This window comes from Humulus lupulus, chromosome 7, assembly GCF_963169125.1.
Source record: "Humulus lupulus chromosome 7, drHumLupu1.1, whole genome shotgun sequence".
In the NCBI taxonomy this organism is placed as follows: domain Eukaryota; kingdom Viridiplantae; phylum Streptophyta; class Magnoliopsida; order Rosales; family Cannabaceae; genus Humulus; species Humulus lupulus.
The window spans coordinates 168,019,902-168,046,145 of record NC_084799.1 but is presented as its reverse complement, the minus strand read 5'-3'; the positions used below and the strand labels follow the sequence as shown (position 1 = coordinate 168,046,145).

At 38.9% G+C, this 26,244-nt stretch overlaps 1 non-coding gene across 1 annotated transcript; it reads right to left on the bottom strand.

Annotated features, from left to right (window-relative positions):
* Window positions 1-3,471: 3,471 nt before the first annotated feature.
* Window positions 3,472-3,579, bottom strand: LOC133792885 (small nucleolar RNA R71). Its single transcript, XR_009874356.1, has one exon. It is a non-coding gene; the product is annotated as a small nucleolar RNA R71 (small nucleolar RNA).
* Between the last annotated feature and the right edge of the window lie 22,665 nt (window positions 3,580-26,244).

Sequence of the window (26,244 nt, the reverse complement as noted above, 5' to 3'; positions counted from 1 at the left end):
ACTAACATCACAAGTGGCTTGAAGGCACTGTACCAAAAAGTCAACCAGAGCACCTAAAGGCCCTCCCATAGACTGAGGGGCAAGTGTGGATGCCAAAATTTTAGTTGCACGAGGCCCCCACCTTACGACCTTCAAAGTATAGGCTCAGGATGGAAATGGTCAAGCCTGACCTTGCGCCTTGTGCTAAAGGCCCCGTGACAGTACCAAGAAAGGCATGGCCTCACGACACGGACCCCTGCCTAGTACCAGTGCCTCGTGAGGCACAATCTGGCACCCCAGGCCTCCGCCTTGTGACACCGTCTCACGCCATAGGCCCCTGCCTCGCACCAACGTCTCATGAGGCACCATCTCACGCCCTAGGCCTCCACATCACGACACCAACTCGCACCCCAGGCCTCCGCCTTGCAACACCGTCTCATGCCATAGGCCCCTGCCTCGTACAAAGGTCTCGCGAGGCATAACCTTGCACATAGTTCTTCCCCCAGCAACGGGCATCTCGCGAGGCATTGGCCTCCCATGCCTCTTGGGATCGTGTCTCCAATTATGACCCATAAAGACTTCAACACTTAAAGGTTAAAAGAGTTGGATGCATTGTGAGGCTAAAACACACACGCGTGACTCAAAGAAATCGTATAGATACGAAGTACGTATGTGGGTATGGCCCTGAAGACCCTAGGTGTCTAACCCTAAACACCACGCCAGACAAGTAGTGGCCGTACGAGTGAGGTACCTGATGTGGTCCTTCCTAGTCAACCTCTAACATTCATACTAAACAGATGGTGGAGGTACAACTAGGTACTAAAGTTGAGGTGAACTCTAAGACCCTTGGCATTTACTGGAGCCGACCACCATGCTCCCAGCACCACTACTATCTATAGACTGCATATGTAGGTTCATGTTCCCCTGGGACCACCATGTACAGTAAGCCAATAGTGCTCTCCTATAAATATGACATCCCCTCACCTGAGAAGGGGGTCGAATATTGGGAGTTTTGTAATCAACCATTGATAATGAAAACACACATTCTACATTCTCTCTATTTTCAATTCTAAAATTCTAACATTTACGTTTTATGTTCTTGAAACTATCCAAAAGTTTGCTTGAAGTTCAGTTGATTTAAGTTCGATCCTTTTATAACTCACAAAGTTCTTGATCTAACTTAGTTGATGAGTTCTTACCATCAACAGTTTGGCGTCGTTTTTGGGAAGTATAAGTGTCAAGTTTTCACGTTAAAGGGACATGTGTACAAGTGGTTCAAGAGACTCAGGCCAAGGTCCATCAGGTCTTGGCAACAATTTTATGACGAAATTATTCAGCAACATCACGATGTGCATGATTACACCATGCCAGGCACCAGCCTCTCTAACGTTTATAACTCCATTTTAGTGTCCTTTTAAGATGTGTTTCTGTGGTAATCTTGTGTCTTTATGTTTTTTTTTTTTTTGCAAGATTACGCTCGTGTTTTTCTTTGTGGTTGGATGATGTTATGAATTATGAGCTAAACACGGAAAGAAGAAGAAATGGTGGGAAAATGGAACTTTTGATGATTGTTCGAGTCAAATTGGCATCAAGGAGGAGTTAGAAGACTTTTTGATGAAGTTTCGATGAAGGTCGGACTTAAAATGGTCATGTTTTGAAAAAAAAAATAGAATTAGCGTCGCGACATGGGCTTAAAGGCCGTGACTTTAGCAAAGTCAGAAACTACCAAAATCTGGCAGGAATTAATGTTACGGAATGCCCTTTAGGGCCATTGCATGATGAGTGGCAGAAAGTAAAGAAAAACTGGGTTTTCACACGGGTCGCGGCATGGTCCCCTAAGGGCCGCGATGCTTGAAGACGGAGGCGCAAATCTCCTGGTCATTTTGAAGACACGGGCCGCGACATGGAAATGCAATGGCCGCGGCGCGCCTCCCTGAAGAGAAAAAAAATATCTTATTTAGGTTTAAAACATTATAAATTAAGAGATGGATTATGGTTCTTAATGACAAATTTCACAGAGTTCTTGACGACTAAGCTTATTTTCTGCATTTTTCTTCTTTAATTTCTTTTCAAGTTTTGGATGTTGAAGATGATAACATTAATTTTTATGGAGTTAGCTTTATTTTTCATGAACTAAATATATTTTTCTAGGGTTTAATGTAGTCACTTGGATATTTGTTAATTTTCTATGAAGTTTATATAATTTCTTCTTCTATCCTTTATCTATATGATTTGTGCTTAATGCGTGTGGATAATTGATCACTATTTACATGATTTATGATTTTGATTCGAGTTCTGAGAGGGGAGAGTTGAATATTCTATAATCATATAGACATAAATTGCATATAGGACGATAGTACCTATAGGGTTTGTGTAGCATTTAGGGTTTATATGCTTCATGCCTGCTATATGTTAAAACTTATCATAGATATGTAGAAAGTTTGCATATAGTTTAAGATCTTTTTATCTTGAAAATTAATTAGGATTATTTTAGTTAACTCGCTATTAGGATAGAAATTGAAGAATTATATTCGGTGATTAGTAAGATTAACAAGTTGAAAAGTTGATAAAGTTAATACCCTAGGATTTTAAATTCTTGAATCAATCTTTATTATTGCAAAGTTTATTTCAATTTTAAGTATTGGTTTAAAAATCACTCTATTTTCGACAGTCAAATAGAAATTTAAAAGCAATTATTGGTAATTGATTAATAGTCCTTGTGGGAATGATACTTTACTTGTTGTTTTATTACTTGAATCGATTGTGTATACTTGCACATAATATTTTACCGATCAAGTTTTTGGCGTCGTTGCTAGAGACTATTTAATCAATATCAAATATAATTGATTCTTGTTCTACTATAGCTTTTTTTTTAAAAAAAAACTTCTGACGTGTTTCTCTACTTGTTTCTCAATTTCAGGATCAACAAGTAGTTTTGGTTTATGCGACGAGGTAAAACAGCTGAGATATTACCGGTGAATCCTGAGATTGAGAGAACTAGTAGACAAAATCGAAAGAATAAGAAGTTGGAGGCAAGGATGGCTGCAAACCAAGGGAATGAAGTAAATAATGATGCCAATAATGTCGAAGGGGCAGTGGCTACTGAGGTTCCTGCTGAACAAGGGGCTAGAAGTTTAAGAGATTATGTACTCCCAACTATTACAGGAGTGCATTCATGCATCAGACATCCCACAGTTGCCACTAACAATTTTTAGATTAAACCAGCAATTCTGCAAATTGTCCAATCTACTATTCAGTTTGGAGGCTTGCCTACAGAGGACCCTAACTTACACATAGCTAATTTCTTAGAGCTTTGTGTGACTTTTAAGATGAATGGGGTGAGCGATAACACAATAAGGTTGAGGTTGTTTCCATTTTCACTAAGGGACAGAGCAAAGAGTTGGTTGATTTCCCTACAGGCTAACTCCATTACCACATGGGAGGAGGAGCTCAAAAGTTCCTTGCAAAATTCTTTCCTCCATCCAAGGCTGCACGTTTGAGAGGTGAGATTAATAATTTTTGTCAGATGGAGAAAGAGTCATTGTATGACACATGGGAGAGATTTAAAGAGTTGTTAAGAAAGTGCCCTCATCACGGGATTGAAAAATGGATGTTAGTCTATAATTTTTACAATGGATTAGGCGATACTACTCGCACTATCATAGATGCAGCATTAGGGGAGGCATTTATGAGCAAGAGTGTCAACGAAGCTTATGATCTACTAAAGGAGTTGGCTATGAATAATTTCCAATGGCTTACAAAGAGGGAAAATACAAAGAAGGTAGCTGGTATGATCGAATTAGATGCCATCTTAATGCTTACAACTCAAGTGGTCATTTTAACGAAATAGTTACAACAGAGCAACATGTCAGCCCAAACCATGCAAGTTCAAAGTTTATGTGGGGCATGTGGGAGTGCTCATATATTAAATCAGTGTCCTGCCATGGATATGAATAATATACCTATGGAACAAGTCCAAGCTATAGAAAATTTTCAAAGACCAACCAACAACCCCTTTTCAATGTCATATAACCAAGGGTGGAGGAATCATCCTAACTTCCCATGGAAAAATAATTCAGCTGCACAACAGCCTTTCCCTAAAAGTCAACAACAATACCCACCTCCACAGCCACCACCACATTAGCCAACACATATGAAACAACCTGACACACAGTTTGATGTACTGAACTTGTTCATGACCGAAACCAGGGCATCTATAAGGAGTTTGGAGACTCAAATGGGGCAGTTGGCTACTTTGATGACAAACCGTGCTCAAGGGAACTTACCAAGCACTACTGAGGTAAACCCAAAAGAGTAATGCAATGCAATATCCTTGAGGAGTGGAAAGGAGTTAAAAGAGCCAAAAGTGGTTGATAAGGAGAAAGAAGTGAGTGGGTCAAATGTTACTGAGAACTTAGAGAAGGAGCCAGAAATAAGCATAGATCACCATATAAAGATCCCATATACTCAGAGGCTTCAAAAAAATAAGCTTGACAAGTAGTTTTCTAAATTTTTGGATATCTTTCGAAAGCTACACATCTATATCCCATTTGTTGAGGCACTTGAACAAATTCCAAGTTATGTGAAGTTTATGAAAGTAATTTTTTCAAAGAAAAAGAAGCTAGGGGACTATGAGACAGTGACACTTACTAAGGAGTGCAGTGCGATAATTCAAAAGAAACTACCACCCAAGTGTAAAGATCTTGGTAGTTTCAATATCCCATGCTCTATAGGGGGCTCAGTGGTGACAAAGGCTTTATGTGATTTAGGGGCCAGTGTGAATCTAATGCCTCTATCAATCTTTCAGAAGTTGAATTTGGGAGAAGCTCGGCCTACTACCGTGTCTTTGGAAATGGTAGATCGATTAGTCAAACATCGTGGAGTGATTGAGGATGTATTGGTGAAAGTGAACAAATTCATCTTTCCTTCAGAGTTTATCATTCTTGATATGAAGGAAGATGACAATATTCCAATAATACTTGGAAGGCCATTCTTGGCTACTGGTAGGGCTTTATTCGATGTACAAAAGGGTGAATTGAAGCTGTGAGTGCAAAAAGAGGAGGTAATATTTAATGTTTTTACAACAACGGAAATTCCAACTTGTTGTAGAGTTGAAGTGGCAAAACGAGGAGAGAACAAGTTGGAAGTCTCTAAGCAAAGATCCATAGTTAAAAGTGGAATGCGAAAAGTGCGTCATCATTTAAAAAAGTTCTTTAGTGAGATGATTCAAATGTTACACGAGCAGGGTAAAGTTCCACCAATTTATAATAACAAGAAACAAGGGCCAACTCATGACACTATGGCTCTCAAGGATGTGAGGGGTAGACTTGATCCAAGTTGAATATGAAAGAAAACAAGCGTCTGGCTAAATGACGTTAATGACAACACATTTGGAGGCATTCCAATCTTTTATTTGCCTTTTTTTTAGTTTTATTTTAAGTTTTGGATTATGAACATTTTAATTTTAGTATTTTGAGTATTTATTTTTATTTGATATTAAATATGAGACTAATTTGAGGGTCAGAACTACTTTGGGCTCCGACAGAATGAACTATGGGATAACCCAAAAAAAAAATTCCCCATTTTCGATTTACCATCTCAATCCGTATTATGTTAAGCAGTTTGAGGTGTCAGGTAAGGTTTCTTTTCCTTAGCTTTTATATAAACATTTGGGACAATGTTTAGGTTATGTTTGGGGGAAGGGATTTATTGTTTTATATATATTATGTTATTTTGTTATTCATGTTGTTTTGTGTTTGTTATGCTTTGTCTAGGGTGTTTAAAGTGTTAGTTGAATCAATTTGACAATGATTAGCCAATGATAATATGATTGAATGATGTGTTGTATTAATTGAATGGGAATGAAGCTATAAAAATATGTGTGCTTGGTTGAATATTTCTTTCCATTTTTACTTGGGTCCACTTAATTAATTGAGAGCTTAATCGTGATTTTTAATAAATTTTGTGTAATTGAACATTTTTTTTATGCTTGCTGAATTTTGAAACTAAAAAATAAATTATGAAAATGTTGTTATTCTACAAATTGTTTGCTTGCTATTTGAGACGAAATCCTAGATGATGCATGCTTAGGAAAATGATTTAGGCAATTCTTTGGAACGTTTGTGCCTTTCAAGCCAACCTTGATTTATTGAATCCTTGGTTACCCAATTTTGAGCCTAATTTGATTCTTTTTGGTTGACACCTATTTTGAGCTTATTTTAAACTTTGTTATTTTTCCTTCCCTTTGATATACCATGAGCATATGAAAAGTGATTGGGGGAATGTTTGTAATGGGGTTTATATTTGGAAATTTGTGTCAATAGAAGAAGAAGAAAAATGAGAGAGAAAGAAAGAAAAAGTATATTTAATATGAACTACACTCCAATTGAAAATACAAATAAATAAGTTTGGGGGATTGTAGCATCATTCAAAAAAAATGAAATTGAAAAAAAAAATTAGTTTATGAATTCTCTCTCAAAATAAGAAATATTGGGAAATTTGGGATTGGTTTTTGGGTTTTTGAGTGGATAAAGTTTGAATTGTTTGGTTGAGTGCTTATGGTACATTTTGAGCCTAAATGACTTTTTCATCTACCTTTACCTATGCCTTCAATTATAAGTTGTGAAAGTCCTATTGAATTCTAAGCATGTGTTTTCTACATTAGTGTAGATTAGTAAGTATAACAAGCTTATGGGATAATGATATTAATTTATTGTAATGAAAAAAAAACTTGGTGAGCATGAATTGATTCGAATGCATTTTATTTATTAATCATGATTTTGAGAGCTTTTATTTTTTTTGGACTTAAGTGAATTTGAAGAATGTTTTGACTAAAATTCTGGATTATAAGTTTATTTTCTTGAAGATTATATAAGTGTGTTAGTCATCATATCTTGAGGTGTGAATTATTGTTGTCGGCTTGATTCAAGTGTATTTATTAGGTTCTGAGTTTTGTCATGTGAGTTTATGTCCTATGTTCGAGGGCGAACAAAGAGTGAAATTGGGGGAGTTTGATAACTCCATTTTAGTGTCATTTTAGGATGTGTTTTTGTGGTAATCTTGAGTCTTTATGTTTGTTTTATGCACAATTACGCTCGTGTTTTTCTCTGTTGTAGGATGGTGTTATGAATTATGAGCTAAACACGGAAAAAAGAAGAAATGGTTGAAAAATGGAACTTTTGGTGGTAGTTCGAGTCAAGTTGGTTTCAAGGAGAAGTTAGAAGAAGTTTTGATGAAGGCCGGACTTAAAATGGTCAAGTTTTGAAAAAAAAAATAGAATTAGAGTCGCAGCATGGGCTTAAGGGTCGCGACTCAAGCAAAGTCAGAAACTACCAAAATCTGGCAGAAATTAATGTCGCATCATGCCCTTTAGGGTTGTGGCATGATGAGTGGCAGAGAGCAAAGAAAAACTGGGATTTCACACGGGCCGCGGCATGGTTCCCTAAGGGTCGCGGTGCTTGAAGACGGAGGCACAAATCTCCTAGGCATTTTGAAGACACGGGTCGTGACATGGAAATGCAAAGGCCACAACGCGCCTCCCTAAAGAGAAAAAAATATCTCATTTAGGTTTAAAACATTATAAATTAAGAGATGGATTATGGGTTTTAATGACAAATTTCAGAGAGTTCTTGATGGCTAAGCTTATTTTCTGCATTTTTCTTCTTTAGTTTCTTTTCAAGTTTTGGATGTTAAAGATGATAACATTTATTTTTATGGTGTTAGCTTTATTTGTCATGAACTAAATATTTTTCTCTAGGGTTTAATGTAGTCACTTGGATATTTGTTAATTTTCTATGAAGTTTACATAATTTCTTCTTCTTATATCCTTTATCTATATGATTTGTGCTTAATGCGTGTGGATAATTGATCACTATTTACATGATTTATGATTTTGATTCCAGATCCGAGAGGGGAGAGTTGAATATTCTATAATCATATAGACATAAATTGCATATAGGACGATAGTACCTATAGGGTTTGTGTAGCGTTTAGGGTTTCTATGCTTCATGCCTGCTATATGTTAAAACTTATCACAGATATGTAGAAAGTTTGCATATAGGTTGAGATCTTTTTTTCTTGAAAACGAATTAGGATTGTTTTAGTTAACCCATTATTAGGATAGAAATTGAAGAATTATATGCGGTGATTAGTAAGATTAACAGGTTGAAAAGTTGATAAAGTTAATACCCTAGGTTCTTAAATTCTTGAATCAATCTTTATTATTGCAAAGTTTATTTCAATTTTAAGTCTTAGTTTAAAAGTCACTCTATTTTCGACAGCCAAATATAAATTTAAAAGAAATTATTTGTAATTGGTTGATAGTCCTTGTGGGAACAATACTTTACTTACCATTTTATTACTTGAATTGCTTGTGTATACTTGCACATAATATTTTACCGATCAAGTTTTTGCAAACGTAAAACAAGGAGAAGATGAAAGCCTAAAGAGCTATATCCATAGGTTCAATATGGAGGCAGCCAAAGTAAAAAAGCCTGACCTGAGGGGAGTTAAAAATGGCAATTACAACCGTAGTGTGCCCTGGATAGTAAGTTGTGGGATAACATGCTAAAGAGAGAGGCCGCTGAGTTAGAAAATTTCTATGAACCGGCACAAAAATACATACGTGTTGAGGATGTTCACGAGAGTCTCAAGGCTGGAAAGATCGAGTTGTCCCTAAAACCCTCAATCCGTGAAGGTCTAAATAGCAAAAAGAAAAAGAAGGCCTATGAAGGATCGATGGATGATCATCCTCGAAAACCCCTACATGTAGGTGAACACAAATAGACCTCATATACCTTTTATACTAACCTAACACATACTAGGGAACATATCCTCGTCACGAATGAGAATCAGGTCCCTTCAGGAGACCCCACCAATGAAGAAACTTCGATTGAAAAGAGACCCCAGTAATTATTGTCAATATCATAAAGACATTAGCCATATCACGGCGAAATGCATTCATTTAAAGGTAGAAATCAAAGAACTAATGCGCAGAGGACACTTGGGTAGATACATCCGTAGAGAAAATCAAAGACAAGAAGATGGACCAACCTCACCACGGGCCAGAGATATAGCCCCAGATGCGCAAGGAGAGGTTAGGACCATCTTTGGAGGGCCAGGGTTCGAAGACGAATCGAGGAAGGGGCGAGATAAATACGCCAAGGAAGCCCGAAGAAGTCCACCTCAATTCTTCTTAAGCTTGGAGAAACGACCCCCAAAAAACTTTAAGGGAGAAAACAACTCAATAACCTTCAATGAAGAAGATGCACGGGGTGTGCATTTTCCGCATAAAGCCCCCTTGGTAGTGACTGTACATGTGGCTAACATGAGAATGCATCGGGTCCTAGTAGACAATGGGAGCTCCGTAGAAATCCTATATTGCCTAGCCTTAGAGAAGATGGCACTAAGCATCAGGAACCTAAAGCCCTACAATACCTCTCTGTATGGGTTTACAGGAGACTCAATACAGCCCCTAGGAACAATCGAGTTATCCCTCACCGTGGGAGAGCAACCCAAACAAACCACCGTAATGACAAACTTTGTCATGGTAGACTGTGCCTCAGCCTTCAATGCGGTATTAGGGAGACCCTTCCTAAGAGACTTTAAGGCACTAACCCCAGTATACCACTTGGCCATAAACTTTCTGACTCCTAGAGGGATAGTGAGCATGAAAGGGGAATAGAAGGAAGCGAGGGAATTTTATAAATGTCCCTTCGCACAGTCATGAAACTTCCAGTACCCATGGCGATGGCAGTGCATGGAAGTGCAAATCCACATGAATTAGACCCTCGGGTCGCAGAGGTACCCAAGGTCGAGCCAGTAGAGGAATTGGAAGAAGTCACAGTTATGAATGAGCCGTTAAGGAAGCTGAAGGTAGGAAAAACCTTCAGGATAACATAAAAGAAAACTTGGTAGAATTTCTAAAAGATAATTATGACGTGTTCTCCTAGAGTCATTAGGACATGGTGGGGATAGATCCATCAGTCATGTGTCATCACTTGAACATCGACCCAAAAGCAAGACCTTTGAGGCAGAAAAGGGGGGCGCTAGAACCGGAGAGATACACAGCCCTGAAAGAAGAAGTTGACAAGTTGAAGGAAAATGGATTTATCCGAGAAGCATTCTACCCAGTATGGGTATCTAACTTAGTCCTAGTCCCAAAGCCCAATGAGAAGTGGAGGAATTGCGTGGATTTTACTAACCTCAATATTGCCTGCCCCAAGGATAGCTTCCCGCGTCCTAGGATAGATCAGATAGTAGATGCAACGACTGGGAATGAGCTACTCAGCTTCATGGACACCTATTCTAGGCAACCAAATACCCATGAACCCAACTGATTAAGAGCATACTTCGTTTGTAACGGACAAGGAGCTCTTTTGCTATAAGGTGATGCCTTTTGGGTTAAAGAATGCAAGCACTACTTATCAAAGGTTTGTAAACAAAATGTTTGCAAATCACATAGGAAAAAATGCAGAAGTATATGTGGATGATATGTTGGTAAAGACTAAGAAAGAAAAAGAGCTCACAAATGACCTTGGTGAAATGTTTGGCACCCTCCGAAGATTCAGAATGTAGTTGAACCCGCTCAAGTGCACCTTTGGAGTTTCGTCGGGGAAGTTCCTTGGTTTTATGATAAATTCTTGGGGTATTGAGACCAATCCTGATAAAATCAGAGTATTATTGGAAATGAGCCCACCAAGAAACAAAAAGGAGTTGCAATGCTTAACAAGGAGGGTAGCAGCACTCAACAGGTTCATTTCCAGATCCACCGACAAGTGTCTCCCCTTCTTCAACATCCTAAAAGGGAGCAAAAAGTTCGCTTGGGATGAAGATTGTCACGAAGCCTTTGCTAAGCTAAAAGAACACCTCGGAAAACCACCCTTTCTAGCTAAGCCCAAAAAAGGGGAAAGGTCGTACCTATACTTAGCAGTGTCGGAGCACGCCATTAGCGTCCCCCTAGTCAAAGGGGAAAAGAAGCACCAACAACCCGTATAATATGTCAACAAGTGGTTGGTAAATGCAGAAACATGGTACTCAGAAATAGAAAAATTAGCATATGCTTTGGTGGTGGCCTCGCGAAAGCTAAGGCCCTATTTTTCACGCTCATGCTATTGAAGTGCTAACCAACACCCCTTTGCATCAAATCTTGCGTAAACTAGAGACTTCAGGAAGATTGCTAAAATGGTTGATTGAATTAAGTCTGTTCAACATCACTTATACCCCAAGAATCTCAATCAACAAGCAGGTACTTGCAAACTTTATAGTTGAGTTTCCCTACCGACCCCATGAAGAGGGAGAAATAAAAGAAAATGAACCGACTTATGAAGGAAAAGAAAAGTAACCTAAAGAATGGAGCCTCCATGTGGACAGAGTGTCCAACGAATGAGGGAGCTGGCATAGTAATGATGGGACCTGGGGGTCACAAGATGTATTGCGCAATAAGATTTGGATTTGAAGCTTTCAGCAATGAAGTAGAATATGAAGTACTCCTGGCTGGCCTGCGACTAGCCAAGGTGTTGAAGGTAACCAATAGGATTAGTGCCTCCAAATGATGAGTTTTGAGGCACTAATCCTATTGGTTAGACCTAATGACAGTGCCTACACTATAAAAGGTTTCTCATAGAGCTTTTGAAGACTTGATCACTCTCTCAAATCTCTCTCTATCCTCTCTCTCTCTAGCTTTCAAGAATCCCAAGTTTTTCTCCAAGAAACTCATAAGAAAGTGCTTTGGTTTGTGAGTTTAAGGCTTGTTCAGTTCCAATTCTCATTTCCTCTTAGTAAAAGCCTCAAGCATCAATGGAGGGCTAGGAAATAGAGAATTATAACAATGATACACCTCGTGTATAAGCCTTTGGTTGTGCTTTTGCATACGAAAGAAGAAGTTCAAAGTGGTAGTTCAACAAGGGTTTTGAAGCTTCAAGAAGATTGAAGAACTTTGATCCACTACAAGGGTTTGCATCATCTAAACTCAATTTTCTTGGTTTTCTTCAATGATATTTTAGTGTGGATTTTTATTGTTTGGTGGTGTAATCTTACTCTCCCCTAACATTCTAATTCTCTACCATCTGAGATACTACATCATGGAAGAATCTAGTTCATTTTCCACTTTGAATGTCATGACTCCAGATTTCGTTAGGTTGGATCATTTTGATGGTACAACTTTGTTCGTTGGCAAGACAATATTAGGTTCGTACTTTCTACTGTCAAGGTCTTCCATGTCTTGGATAAAGACCTTAAGGCCAGGGAACCCTCCATGAAAGATGACACCCAAAAAGTCATCAAAGAAAAGAAGAAGCACGAAAAAGACAAATTGATTTGTCGGGCTCACATTCACAATGCGCTATCAGCCCAATTGCATGATCATTACACCAACACCAAGACCGCCAAGGAGATTTGGGAAGCATTGGAAAAAAAGTACAATGCGGAAGAAGAAGGTACAAAGAAATTATTTATTACTTAATGTATGGAATTTAAGTTTTATGATATGAAACTCCTTCAACCCAAAATACATGAGTTACAAATTATTGTAAACAATTTATCTACCCTCAATATTATGTTACCCGAGCAATTCCTTATTTGTGCTATAATAGCAAAGTTGCCTCCATTTTGAAGGAGCTATAGGAAGAGAATCCTTCATAAGAATGAGGAGATTTTCTTGGAGGAAATTCTCAAACACTTAAGGATTGAGAAGGAATCTAGTTCTAGAGGTAAGAACCGGAGGAGTCTAGTGGAGAGACTTCAAAGGCCAATGTTGTGGCTAATCCTTCTAACAAGGGCAAAGAAACATGTATTAAATGTGAACTATGTATTAAATCTAAAATGGTAAAGAAACATTTTCCAAGTGTTGAAAGAAATTCTAAGTTGTTAGATTTTATACATGGTGATTTATGTGAACTAAATGGAATGTTGACTAGAGGACGAGGCAGATATTTTATTACTTTCATAGATGATTGCTATAGGTTCACATATGTATATTTTCTTAAGAATAAAGATGAAGCATTTAATGTGTTTAAAGCATATAAAGCGAAAGTTGAAAATCAATTAGAAAGGAAAATTAAAGTGCTTTGAAGTTATAGGTGTGGTGAATATTTTTCAAATGATTTCAACTTGTTTTGTGAAGAACATGGAATAATACATGAATGTACGGCTCCTTATACTCCACAAATAATGGTATAGCAGAAAGGAAAATAGAATATTTCTTAAGATGATTATTGTTATGCTATTACATTCAAAATTGAGTTCTTGTTTGTGGGATGAAGCCTTGCTATCCGATTGTCATATATTGAATCGTATTCCCATGAAGAAAAACAATATCTCTCCATATGAGTTATGTAAAGGAAAGAAACCAAACATTGGTTATCTTAAAGTGTGGGGGGTATCTTGCTTATTGCAAGAACACATATCCTAAAAGGATGAAGTTGAGTCCAAGGGCTATAAGATGTGCATTTGTGGGTTATGCCTTAAATAACAAAGCTTATAGATTATTAGACTTTGAGTCTAATGTGATAATTGAATCAAAATAGGTTGAGTTTTTTTAAAACATTTCATGCGATGACAACAAGTTAATAGAGCCAACTCAAATTAGAGAGCCTCTAGAAGAGACTCCTAAAATGGTTGGTAAGCAACCTTAATTGCCTAAAAGGAGCCAAAGGCTCAAAGATTTGGGATCAAGTGAGAAGTGTTCTCAAATACAGACACTATACCTTATAGAAGGTAACAAGAAGGAAGTCACTTGGGAATATCCAATAGTACTTCAAATAGAAGATGATCCCAAAACTTTCAAAGAAACTATGTTGTCAAGAGAGTCCACTTTTTGGAAGGAGGCAATTAATGATGAAATGGATTCAATTATGTTTAACAACACTTGGAAATTAGTTGACCTTCCAAAGGGGTCTAAACCAATTGGGTGCAAATGGGTATTTAGAAGGAAATACCATACTAATGGCACCATACAAACCATTAAGGCTAGATTAGTAGCGACAGAATTAAAAAAAGGGAATAAATTACTTTGACACATATGCACCAGTAGTAAGAACTAATTATATCAAATTGTTATTTTCCTTATCATTTATGAATAACCTTTATGTTCACCAAATAGATGTCAAAACAACATTCCTAAATGAGAATCTCGAGGATGAGGTCTATATGTAACAACCGAAGGGTTTTGTTCTTCAAGGAAATGAACATAAAGAGTGTAGAAGGGTCAAATAATTATATTGTTTCAAACAAGCTACAAAACAATGGAATGAGAAGTTTGATAAATCCATTGTTTCAAATTGATTTAGATACAACAATACAGACAAGTGCTTATACTATAAGACTTGTGATGACTATGTCATATTCGTGTGTCTTTATGTAAATGATATGTTGATTTTGAGTAATGACATGAGATGAATAACAGAAACAAAGAGGATTCTATTATCTAACTTCAAGATGAAGGACCTTGGAGAGGTCGATTCCATTCTAGGTTTCAAAGTTAGAAGGAATAGTGGGGGTTTTGTATTGAGTCAAACCCACTATGTTGAGAAAGTGCTTGACAAATGTAGTCATCTCAAAATCAAAGAGGCAAATACACCATTTGATTAAAACATGAAGTTTGAAAAGAATGAAAGAGTGGTGGCTCAATTAGAATATGCAAGTGCAATAGGAAGTCTAATGTACGCTGCTCATTGCACAATAGCGAACATTGCATATGTGGTTAGTAAACTTAGTAGGTTTTCTAGCAATTCAAATATCAAGCATTGGAAGGCTATTGAGAGGATTCTTGGATACCTTAAGAGTACTAAAGAATATGGTCTTCACTATTCAAATTTTCCAAGGATACTTGAAGGATATTCCAATGCTAGTTGATATTCCAACACTAGTTGGATATCGGGAGTGGGAGATAATCTCTCCACCATCGGATGGGTGTTTACTCTTGGAGGAGGTGCTATCTCATGGGGCTCCAAGAAGAAAACTTGTATATCACACTCAACTATAGAAGTGGAATTTTTAGCTCTAGCAGCAACATCAAAGAGGTCGAATGGCTTATGGAGCTCATGTTGGATATCCCTTTCGCCGTGGATGTGGTATCAACAATTTCAATACATTGTGATAGCTAATCTAGTCTTGCTAGACCATATAATAGTGTGTATAATGGATGGAAATTCTAGACATATTAGTTTAAGATGCGAATATGTGAAACCAAGATGGAATCATATCAATCTCATATGTTAAGATAGGTGAGAACTTAGCGTATCTATTTACAAACCCTCTTGTGAGTAGGATAGTAAGTTCCACTTCAAAAAGGATTGGACTGAAACTCCTAGAATAAAAGATTCACCAATGATGGAAAACCAATTCCAAACTCATGAACATCAAGGGAAAGAGTTCAATGGGTAAGAACAAGTCACTAATAAGTGAATGGTTTCAACACTAAAACTTTTGTGAGTTCCATCAATGATGGTTAGTGTTAGTTTCTACCGAGTAAGGGTTAAGCCTACGACTTTTAATGAAGTTCAATTGAACAAGCATCTATAAAGGTAGAAAATATGTTGTAAGGACTTCATCTATGTGAACATAGAGGTGGTGCCACCTCTCATGGGAGTTGGAGTTTCTCCTCATAAATTTCATGAAGGGATGAGCACATGGTCATATGAGTGATAAAGTGAGAAAACAAAAGATCTAGTGAAGGTGTATCACCAGTTTTATCATAAGGAAAACTTGGTTCAAGCTTTTAAGCTACCAATGATTTTGATAAGACTTTGTGATATTTTCACTAAGGTAAAGTTCTAGTCGAAGGGCACTTTAGTTTAGGCACCAAAACTATTTTGAGCTAGAGGTTGAGGCTTGTATTTAAACAAGTAGGAGAATGTTATGATTGGTTCATACAAAGGAAAAGTGTTGTTATACAAGCTGGGTATAAAACACTTACTAAATTTTACATAGTGACGAAGGGAAATTTGAGTTTCAATTGTAGGCACTTAAAAAGTGTATTTATGCGTCCAAAATGATACATGGAGGTATCTAAGGATGCCCAAAAATTTTGGTAGAATTTGGAGCAATTTTAGGCCCCTTAGAGGTGTTGCATTACCTAAATGAAAAGGGGTTTAAAAAGCCCAGCAGCTGATGCATCGCAAGACATGTCTGTACGAATAGGTGTTTTAAGCTCCAAATGACGAGTTTTGAGGAACTAATGTTATTAGTTAGACCTAATGATGGTGCCTACACTATAAAGAGTTCTCATAGAATTTTGGAAGACTTGATCACTCTGTCAAATTTCTCTCTAACCTCTCTCTCTCTCTCAAGCTTTCAAGAATCTCAAGTTTTCTCGAACAAACTCATAAAGAAAGTGATTGGCTTTCTGAGTTTAAGGCTTGTTCAATCCCAATTCTCATTTTCTCTTAGAAAATGTGTCAAGCATTAATGGAGGGCTAGGAAAAAGATAATTAGGATAGTGATACACTTTGTGTATAAGCCTTTGGTTTTGTTTTTGCATAAGGAAGAAGAAGTTCAAAGTGGTGGTTCAACAAGGGTCTTGAAGCTTCAAGAAGATTGAAGAACTTTGATCTACTACAAGGGTTTGCATCATCTAAACTCAATTTCTCTTGGTTTCTGTCAAGGATATTTTAGTGTATATTCTTATTATTTTGGTGGTGTAATCTCACTCTCCCCCAACATTTTCTATTCCTGACTATTCAAAATGGAGCTCCTAAATAGTGGTTCGACAAGTTCAGACGACATGCAATAGTTTATTGGGAACAACTGTCTATTGATTTCAAAAGCAGTTCCAATCTACCAAAGACAAAAAGGTGGAATCTGACATTCTAGAAAACATAAATCCCAATGAAACCCTAAAGTATTTCATGAACAAATTTTCAAACGTTGTTTAGCTCGTGATATTGGTGATAGCACCCGGCTGATGTTGATGAGGGCTGGGATAATTCTTGAAGATCTGTTGTGGGAATACCTGGAATGAAAATGAGTTGAAGCCACCGATGAGTTTCTTGCCTAAGCTAGGGATTTTATTAACTTAGAGGAGGAAAAGTCAAATATGAATGAGCATGCTAATCCAAAGATTCAATCCACAACAACAATGACTTTTTCTCAAGAACAGAACAATAATACTAATAGTTGCAACAAGAATAAAAGAAAAGGGAATGTTGGAAGCGAGTACGCTTACAGGAATCCTAAGAAGAACAAGGCACGCAAAAAATACGTTGCAATCAACATGGTGTGTATTGAGTTGACATACACTAAAGAAAATATTCTCGCGACAAATGAGAGTCGTATCTTGTTCAAGAGGCCCAAACCGATGAGAATTTAGCATGAAAAAGAGATCCATATAAATTATGTTGCTTCCATAATGACATAGGTCATATGACCAATGATTGCTGACAAATCAAGGAAGAGATAAAAACCCTTATTCGAATGGGACACTTTGTGAATTACACAAGAAACAGAGATGTTCAGAATCCACAGTTTGTAGCTCCACAAAATAACCAGAATGTTGCTCCAGCACAACCTCTGTCCCAACAACCTGATCGTAATAACTTGCCACCCCCGATCAGCGGAAAGAATATTATAACCATCTCTAAAGATCTTTATTTGTCAGGAATGAGCAAGGGGCACAAAAGAGATATGTGCGGGAAATCAACGGTGAAGGCAACACTCCATTTGTTCCCGAGCTAACAACTTCCAAGCAGTAGTAGGCTGATAAATAACCTATAACTTTTACTGAGGAGGATGCGAACCATGTGTGATTTCATCATAATGATCCTTTAGTCATAACAATAAGAGATTTCGTCGAGCTCTAGTCGATAATGGCAGTTCAACGAATATCCTTTATAAAATAGCACTGGAGAAAACAGGCCTAACATTTTGGGAATTACATACCCTTGTAACAACCTTATATGGGATTTTAGGAGATGGAATGGTGGTTGTAGGGTTTATCTAGTGTTTAGATTGGTTAAAATACAAGGTCAAAGTGGTATTGCACAAGTTAGGTGTTGACTCATTTTTTTCGCCAACTCACACAGAGTGATAAATGAAGAGTTGTTTGTGTGTAATACCTCAGAGCTGATCTTTAATGACAAACAATGAGATAAAAAATATATTAATAAATGCAACAATAAATGAATGAGATGAAGATTTATAGTGGTTCGGCAGAAAAAAGATGACCTACGTCCACTTTAGTTAGTATTATTTATGAACTTTGAAGACTCAAGAGCATGATGGAGAGTATAAGCTCTCTCCAAAAATGAACAGGTACTGACTTGTTTTTCTCTTGATTCTCCTCCCCCCCCCCCCCCCTTGCTACTATGCAGGTTGCACTATTTATAGTCGGGGAGATGGGTAGGGCTGACGGTGGCACCCTTTTTCCCGATCAGGCTAAATCTTGGTAACCTTGGCTTAGAGACAGACTTATGTGTCACTAAAAATGGAAGTCTAGCATGTCCTATTTATTTAATTGTTTAAGGCGCTCTCGGTGCGAAATGATGATCGGGTGGCGAGGGCGTGACACATGTTCATCTGACTTGTGCTTATGGTTAGGGCGATTTGTTAGATCCATTTTCTTCTACGATTTAAGTTGGTCTGGTCATCTAGGGATCATTTGGATTCACTCGATTGGAAAAGTAGGTCAGCACTAGCGATTCCTACCTCTTCTTGAGTATTGGGGAAGTGGCAAGGCCACTCCCTACGGTGGCTGGTGGGACTGTTGTTCCCAGCACTTTGTCTTTACACATCATCTCTTTGTGGGCCACTGTGTGGAAGTGCCGAATTTCAGGTATAACATTTTCCTCCTAAGTCAGTTCCGCATTGGCGTAGGGATGACTTTCAAAGGCGAGGGGCAGTCTGCTTGTTGTAGTTTGTCACTTTGTTGTCTCTACGCTTCTTTTGACTTCGGCTCCTCTGACTTGGGAAGTCATCGAGTTGAAGAGAATAAGTTGAAGCTCTTCTAGAAGACTATCATGAAAGCTTGACCTCATCGATTACAACCTCGGCCTCCACTCGCTCTCCATTCTTCTTCGCCTATGGTGGGCAATGGATGGGATGGCGAGCAAGCTTTTTCAGCGTGATCAGAGGCTCCAGCAGGTTGCTCAAGTCGGTTGATCTCTTACCTCACTAATTCCCCTGATAGGCACCCATAGGTGGTTGGCCCAAGGCACTCCCTCGGTCGGGAGTCAGGATTTGACCAGTGAGCGACGATGGAAGTTGACGCGGTTTTTCGCCAACAGTGGATTCAGAAATCCAACAATAGAGATATTAGGCTTTCTTACTAAACTGTGATTAGACAAATGAACAATACCACAAACACTCACACTTTAACGTGGTTCAGTGGTTAAAATCCACCTAGTCAATGAGACAATCTTATTAATCTCTTTAAGGCTCTGGGTGAAATTGTTTCTTACAATTTCAGTAGAGTTTCTATATATCAAGAAGCAATACTTTTTTCTATCCATTCCCCTGATATTTATAGAGGGTTTTCATGGACAGCTTTGGGTAACCGCGTGCATAAATATGGTAAAAAATATCTCATAATAATCTCCCATTTACATTGGGATATGATTTCCTATAGAATTTACACCCGTTATCTCGGGTAATAAATGTGTAATAAAAGCTAGGCATTAATGATTGTATAAGGAATCTCTGAGTCTTTTGAGATCCTTCACTATGCATCATGATCAGGCTTCTACGAGCTGAACACTTCCTTCGACTAGGATGTTGGAGAGATAACCTAACCTGACACCGGCCAAGTTCAGTCTTGAAGGCGATCTAGCCATCACGCATCTCGAACTAGGTTGTTGGCGCAAGAGGCAATCTTGAGATTATCTGGTTATCGTACTGCCAATTTTGACTCGACCTGCTTTCACCAAAGTTAGCTAAATGTTCTACTTGTACACTTTTGCCATGCGCTCATCTGCCAGTTGTACCCCAGGCTTAGTTATCTGGTTCGTATTTATTTTAGGTACAGTTGTAGGTAGCTTAAGGGTTACAATTCCCCAAGCGGTTTTTCATTAAACTGCCTTCAAAAAGGTATTGGGTCTGACATGTGGTTACTGAACGTACGTGGACACACGCATTGTTGCTAGGAGATATCTTAGCCCAGGTTGAATAAATCAAATTTAAACCCTCGGGTCGACATACCTTTATTGTCGTAGAAAGGTTTTATCTTAGGTCTCCTCTAACAGGCTGCTTTGTCGCTAGGGGAGCAAGATCATTGCCCATCAGAAGAAGTCAGTCACGAGCTCCTCTTCCCAAAGCAAGAGTAAGGGCAAGTAGATTGCATCTAAGACCCCTATTCCTCACTTTGGTTCAGTAGTGGATAGGGAGATCATAGTTGATCCCAATGCCTTTTTTGAGGCTAAGCGCATCGAATCCCGAATAAGAACTCAGAGCAAGGTGAATGAAACTTTGCAGAGCCATGGGATCGAATTGGGGTCTGAGGGCCTTGTTGCCCGACCTCCATTGGAAGGAGAGCAGAGTTGTACTCCACTTCAGGATGACTTTGAAGACTGGAGTGACGAGCATCTGAAGGTAGGTTCCTTTATCCCTTTGGACAAGTACTTCGTGGATATTCTAAACTACGTCGAACTGGCACCATTCCAAGTTCCCCCCAATTCACATCGGCTTCTGGCAGAGATAAAATATTTATTTTTGAAACACGAGTGGGAGGTCCCCCACCCCTGCCGACATCATGTACTTCTTCTGTCTCAAATCCAACCCCAAACCGACGGGCAAGGTGTCGACTTCTATTACCTCACCAGATTCCCCAATACGGCCTCCGTCATCGACCTCCCCAGCCACCCGAATGACTAAAAGGATCAATTCCTCATGTCAAAAGGGTTCAAGAACTACACCCATCGATATTTCAACTATCCTCGTAAGTTTCTTAGCTCTTCGAATATTGTACTTGAATTCCTTTTTGATCAAGTTTAAACATATTATGATTGAGTTGTTACTATGTGCAGCTATATACAAGAGAACGGGGCGATCAGAGACCCTTGGAGGTCAATATGAGACGATGTCTCGTATTCCTGCCAAGGAGAAGGAGTTTCGGATGGTAGTTAATGATGCTACCTTGGTGGTCTGCAAATTGATTCAGAAAGATCAAATACTGGCCATTAGAGCTCGAGGTCCTCCCCCTGAGCTCCCTTTTTCTCAAGAAGTCATCCCTGTCATTCAAGATGCTGAAGAGAAAGAAGAGGTCACGTAGCTGGTGTGCAAAAGAAATTTCCCTGAAGATGGACAACATCCTAACCCAGACGAAGCTAAATTGGGTGTAGGAGCTGACACTTCCGGCCAAGGTAACCGATATAGAGAATTAAATTGAGTTGCTGCCAATTTTAGGATAGTTAGATTCAACCCATGATAACTCGTGAGTTAACATCTGATTGATCCAGACCTGAACGTGACCCTCCTCCAGTGTGTGAATCACTTGGTTGTATGCTACGACCATAGCTATCCTAGGTGTACCATAGTGGTAGATAATATGCTTCACTTTAGGTCCACCATTTTTTAGGAGTATGGCACAAATCTTTTGTCGTGACCTTCCCTCTGCCAGGGTGTTTTTTCCCTAGGTATTAGGCAGGTCGCGCATGAGTCTAGTTTGGATGAAGAGCCTGAACCCTGTAGGACCCAAAACATAATAATATTAGAGCCCCCCCCCCCCCCTCCTTCCATAGACCAAGATTTGGAGGTTTTACCCAGTCCAGTTCGTAACCCAGAGCCGATCATAGTAGTTTTCTCCTCTAGCTCGAAGGGTAGGGTTCTTTCTCTATTCTATTCCTTTCATTACCATTACTAATCATTTCTTGGATCTGAATTTCCTGCTCGTCCTTGTGCAGACGTAGATATGGACCTGAAGGGCGCCTTCAAATCTGGTGGGGCCGGAACTAGACCTGTAATCAAGTAGGCGAGAATATTAAAGAAGAGTGCCCCCAAATTCGGAGCTGCCACTGAATCTTATGCAAAGGATAAAGGTGCCAGCTCCACTCAGAAATAGTAGTAGCAAACACAACCACCAACTCCAATAACTACAGTTATTGTTCTTGAGGATCCTTCTCCTCGTCCTCACGATGAACCTATTCAGGTTCCCAAAGTTGTTCAGGAGGAAGCCCCATCTGTTCAGCTCCCAGTTAAGCCCCTCGAGGTGGCAAGGATCCCATAAGCGATTTGAGGGACCCTCCATGACATGGCAAATGAAATGGTGGATCAGGCCAACCAAGTGAACGTTAAGGACCTAAGGGTCATAGAGGAGCATTCCCCAGGGGATGTCCTGGAGTCTGCCTTGGGAATGAACCTGACTATGAGTTATCTTTCTTCCCCCTATAGTATTTCCTTTTTTGTTTTTACTTTCACGAGCTAATCATGTCTTGCATCTTTCTTTTGTAGTATGACTTAGCTCAAATCGGTGCCATCGCCCAATTCTGAGCTCAAAGAGAGGAGCTCAAGGATGCCCTAGTTGCATCCCATGAGAACAAGCGAATAGCCAAGGAGCAGGTTATTGAGGTGAACCAACAACGAGATCAGCTTTAGGCCGAGATTGACAACCTCAATAAGAAACTTGAAGAGGTTGATGTACTAAATAATAAGTTGTCTGAGGTCAAGGCCAAAGCCAAGGAAGATGCTGAGAAGGTGAAGCAAGATACCAAGAAGGCAAAGCAGGATGTTGAATAGGCGAAGATGGAAGTTGCATAAGTAACGAATGCTCTGAAGGAGATGTTTTATCGGTGTTGGGCATACAACCAGGAAAGGGATTTCTCCTTTCTGGATGCAGAGCTTTGGGGACGTTATCTTGCCAAGTTCCAGAGCCGACTCTCGCAAGAGCCCTCCAAGACTGTGGATGCTTCTCGAGCTGCTGAGGGGGATAGCGATGAGGAGTCATAACATGGGCAAGTTACCGGAGCTCAGTGATGTTTTAGGACAAGTTACCACATCTCTCTTTTTCCTATTCCTTGTAACTATGTTTTCACAAGCTAAAATAATCGCCTCCTAACTTAGTTAGAGGTTATTTTTCCTCATGATATGCATATACTTGTTTGTTTATTTTTGTTACTTTATGATATATTTTTGCTCCCCTTACTCTATTATCTTGCTATACTTGTATATTTCAAATTCTTGCACAATCGCAATTATTGGGGTTATCTTTAGATCGAAATAGGCTTCTGATGGCTTGACCAATCAATTCATGTTGATATTCTGGTTATACCCAAGAATTTTCCCACCTAATAGTGTTATACTTGTTAGGAATCAGGTCTCGGACCTGGTTATGTCTAGGAGTTTGTATGCTTAATTGACATTGTACCTATTAGGAATCAGGTCTCGAACCTGGCTATGTCCAAGAGTTTGTCTGCTTAACATCATTATACCTGTTAGGAATCAAGTCTCAGACCTGGTTATTTACAAGAGTTTGTCTACTTAACAGCATTATACATGTTAGGAATCAGGTCTCAGACCTGGTTACATCCAGGAGTTTGTAGTTGAATTTCGTTTAACTTAGTTCGTATTTGGAATTTCTTTAAAAATTTGATCCAGCTATAAAAAGTCGTTGCATAATCAATTTTCCAATTCTAAGTTTCATTTTTTTTAATTACACTAAATACTTTTAAACTCATCGAGGGTTATATGCCCCCCATGCAATCTGAATTTATGAATATTCTAGGTCGCTTTTACAAAATGAGTACGTGATACATCGTGAGAATAAGATAAGCACGTAGCCATCCCGTGTCATTTAAATACAATGGCTTTTATAAACAAGCTTCACATGGAAAAATACTAAAAACATCAAAAACTAAAAGAACTGTCTTATTACTAATAATTTTTTTAAGATGAAGAGCATTCCAGGTTTGTGGTACCGACTTTCCACTTAACCGAGCTAGTTTGAATGTTCCTTCACGTAAAATCTCCACAATATAGTATGGTCCTTCCTAGTTCGGTCCCAATACACCATTTTTAGGATCCTTACTCGCCAAAAACATTCTTTGAAGCACCAGGTCGACCAGCTCGAGTCTACATCCTTTCACCTTTGAGTTAAAGTAACGTGCAATTCCTTGCTGATAATGGGTGAGTTGTAATTGTGATTCTTCCCGCTTTTCTATGATTTGATCCAGGGATGCGTTAAGCAATTCTTGGTTTCGATTTTGATCAAACATTATTTTCTATGTGTCATCACTAGCGCTTCAATTGGGAGCATAGCCTCACTTTCAAAGGTTAAAGAGAAGGGAGTGTGCCATGTGGAGGTGCGATGTGAGGTCCCATAGGACCAAAGTACTTGTGGGAGCTGCTCGAGCCATAACCCCTTGGCTTCATCTAGTTTTTTTTAAGCTCGCTTTATTTTTTTATTTATAGCCTCGACATGTCCATTAGCTTGCAGATATTCCACTGAAGAGAAAATCTTGATTATGTGGTAATCCTCACAAAATATTGTGAAAAGATCACTATCAAACTGAGTTTTGTTATCAAGCACGATGTTCTTCAAGAGCCCAAAACGACACAAGATGTTCCTCGCAACAAAATCCAAAACTATCTTTAAGGTTATGGTCGCCAGAGGCTCGACCTCGACCCACTTCGTAAAGTAGTCGACGGTGAAAACTGCACAGTGAACTCCTTATTTCCCTATTGGAAATGAACCAATCAGGTCGATCCCCCATACTACAAATGATCAGAGGGGTGAGATCATGGTTAACTCAATGTGCGCTGCCCGAGCAATTGTGGCAATACGTTGGCATTTTTCGCATTTCTGTACGTACAAGGTCGAATCCTTTTTTAGTGTAGGCAAAAAATAGCCATGTCTCAAAATATTTAGAGCTAAGTCATGCCCCTAGTGTGGTCTTCGTAGAAGCATTCATGTATCACTTGTAGGATGGTTTGTGCTTCTTCGGCCAGAACACACTGTAGGAGGGGCAGCGAATGCCCTCGTCGGTATAGAATTCCCTCAACCATAATATACTGTGGGACTTGATATAACAATTTTCTTGCGTCATTTCAGCCATCTGGTAGTTTACCAGTTGTGAGGTATTCCACTATGGGGATTATCCAGGTCGGTTAGTTTTTCTGTTATCTTTGGTTGTTCTAAGAAATCCACTAGGACTACGTTTAGTGTATCTACGTCTTTTGTGATGGCAAGTCGGGCTAAAGCATCAACATTGGAGTTTTGCTCGTGGGGTATCTACTCGATGTAGTAGAACTTAAACTCAGAAAACTCATCTTTAACCTTAGCTAGGTAAGCCGCCATTTTGATACCTTGAGCTTGATACTCCCCTAATATCTTATTTACCACAGGTTGGGAATCACTATAACATTGGATCGCCTTGGCTTTCAGTTCTTTTGCCACCCATATTCATGCCAATAGAGCTTCGTACTCTACTTCATTGTTGGATGCTTTGAACTTGAACCTTAAGGCTATATGGAATTGATGTCCCTCAGGTGAGACCAAAATTATCCCTTCTCCAAATTAATTCTCATTAGATGTTCCATCAACGCAGTGTTTCCACAAATCTTGCACTAGTTCTCTCATTGGCTCATCCTAAAAACATGTACATTCAGCCACAAAGTCCTCGAGCGCTTGACTCTTGATTATTGTGCGTGGTGTATACAATATCTCAAAATGGCTGAGTTTGATGGCCTAGTTAAGCAAACGTCCAGATGTTTTAGGCTTTTGCAAGACCTGCCTTAAAGGTTGATCAATTAAGACATGGATGGTGTGGGACTAGAAGTACAACCTCAGTTTTCTCGAGGGAAAGATCAAGCAGAACGTGAGTTTTTCTATTAAAGGATATCAAGACTCAGCTTCTAGAAGTCTTTTACTCACAAAGTACACCAATTTCTACGTCTGATTTTCCTCTCGAACTAATACAGCACTAACCACATTTTTTGTCATGGCTAGGTATAAGAGAAAACATTCTCCAGCTATCGGTTTTGATAGTATGGGGGTTCAGCAGGTGAGTTTTCAGATCCTGAAATGCCTGGTCGCATTCTTCGGTCCACTCAAACTTTTTGTTTCCTCTAAGCAAGTTGTAAAATGGGAGACACTTGTCAGTTGATTTTGAGACGAAGCAGTTTAGGGTCGTTAGTTTCCATGTTAGGCTCTGTACTTCTTTACGCGACTTGAGTGATGGCATTTCTAACAACGACCTGATCTTCTCTGGGTTTGCCTCTATCCCCCTTGTGTTGACTATGAAGCCCATAAATTTTCCTAAGGAAACCCCAAAGGTGCAATTCTGGGGATTTAGCTTCATGCCATATTTCCTTAGCATGCCAAAAAATTCTTCAAGGTTAGAAACA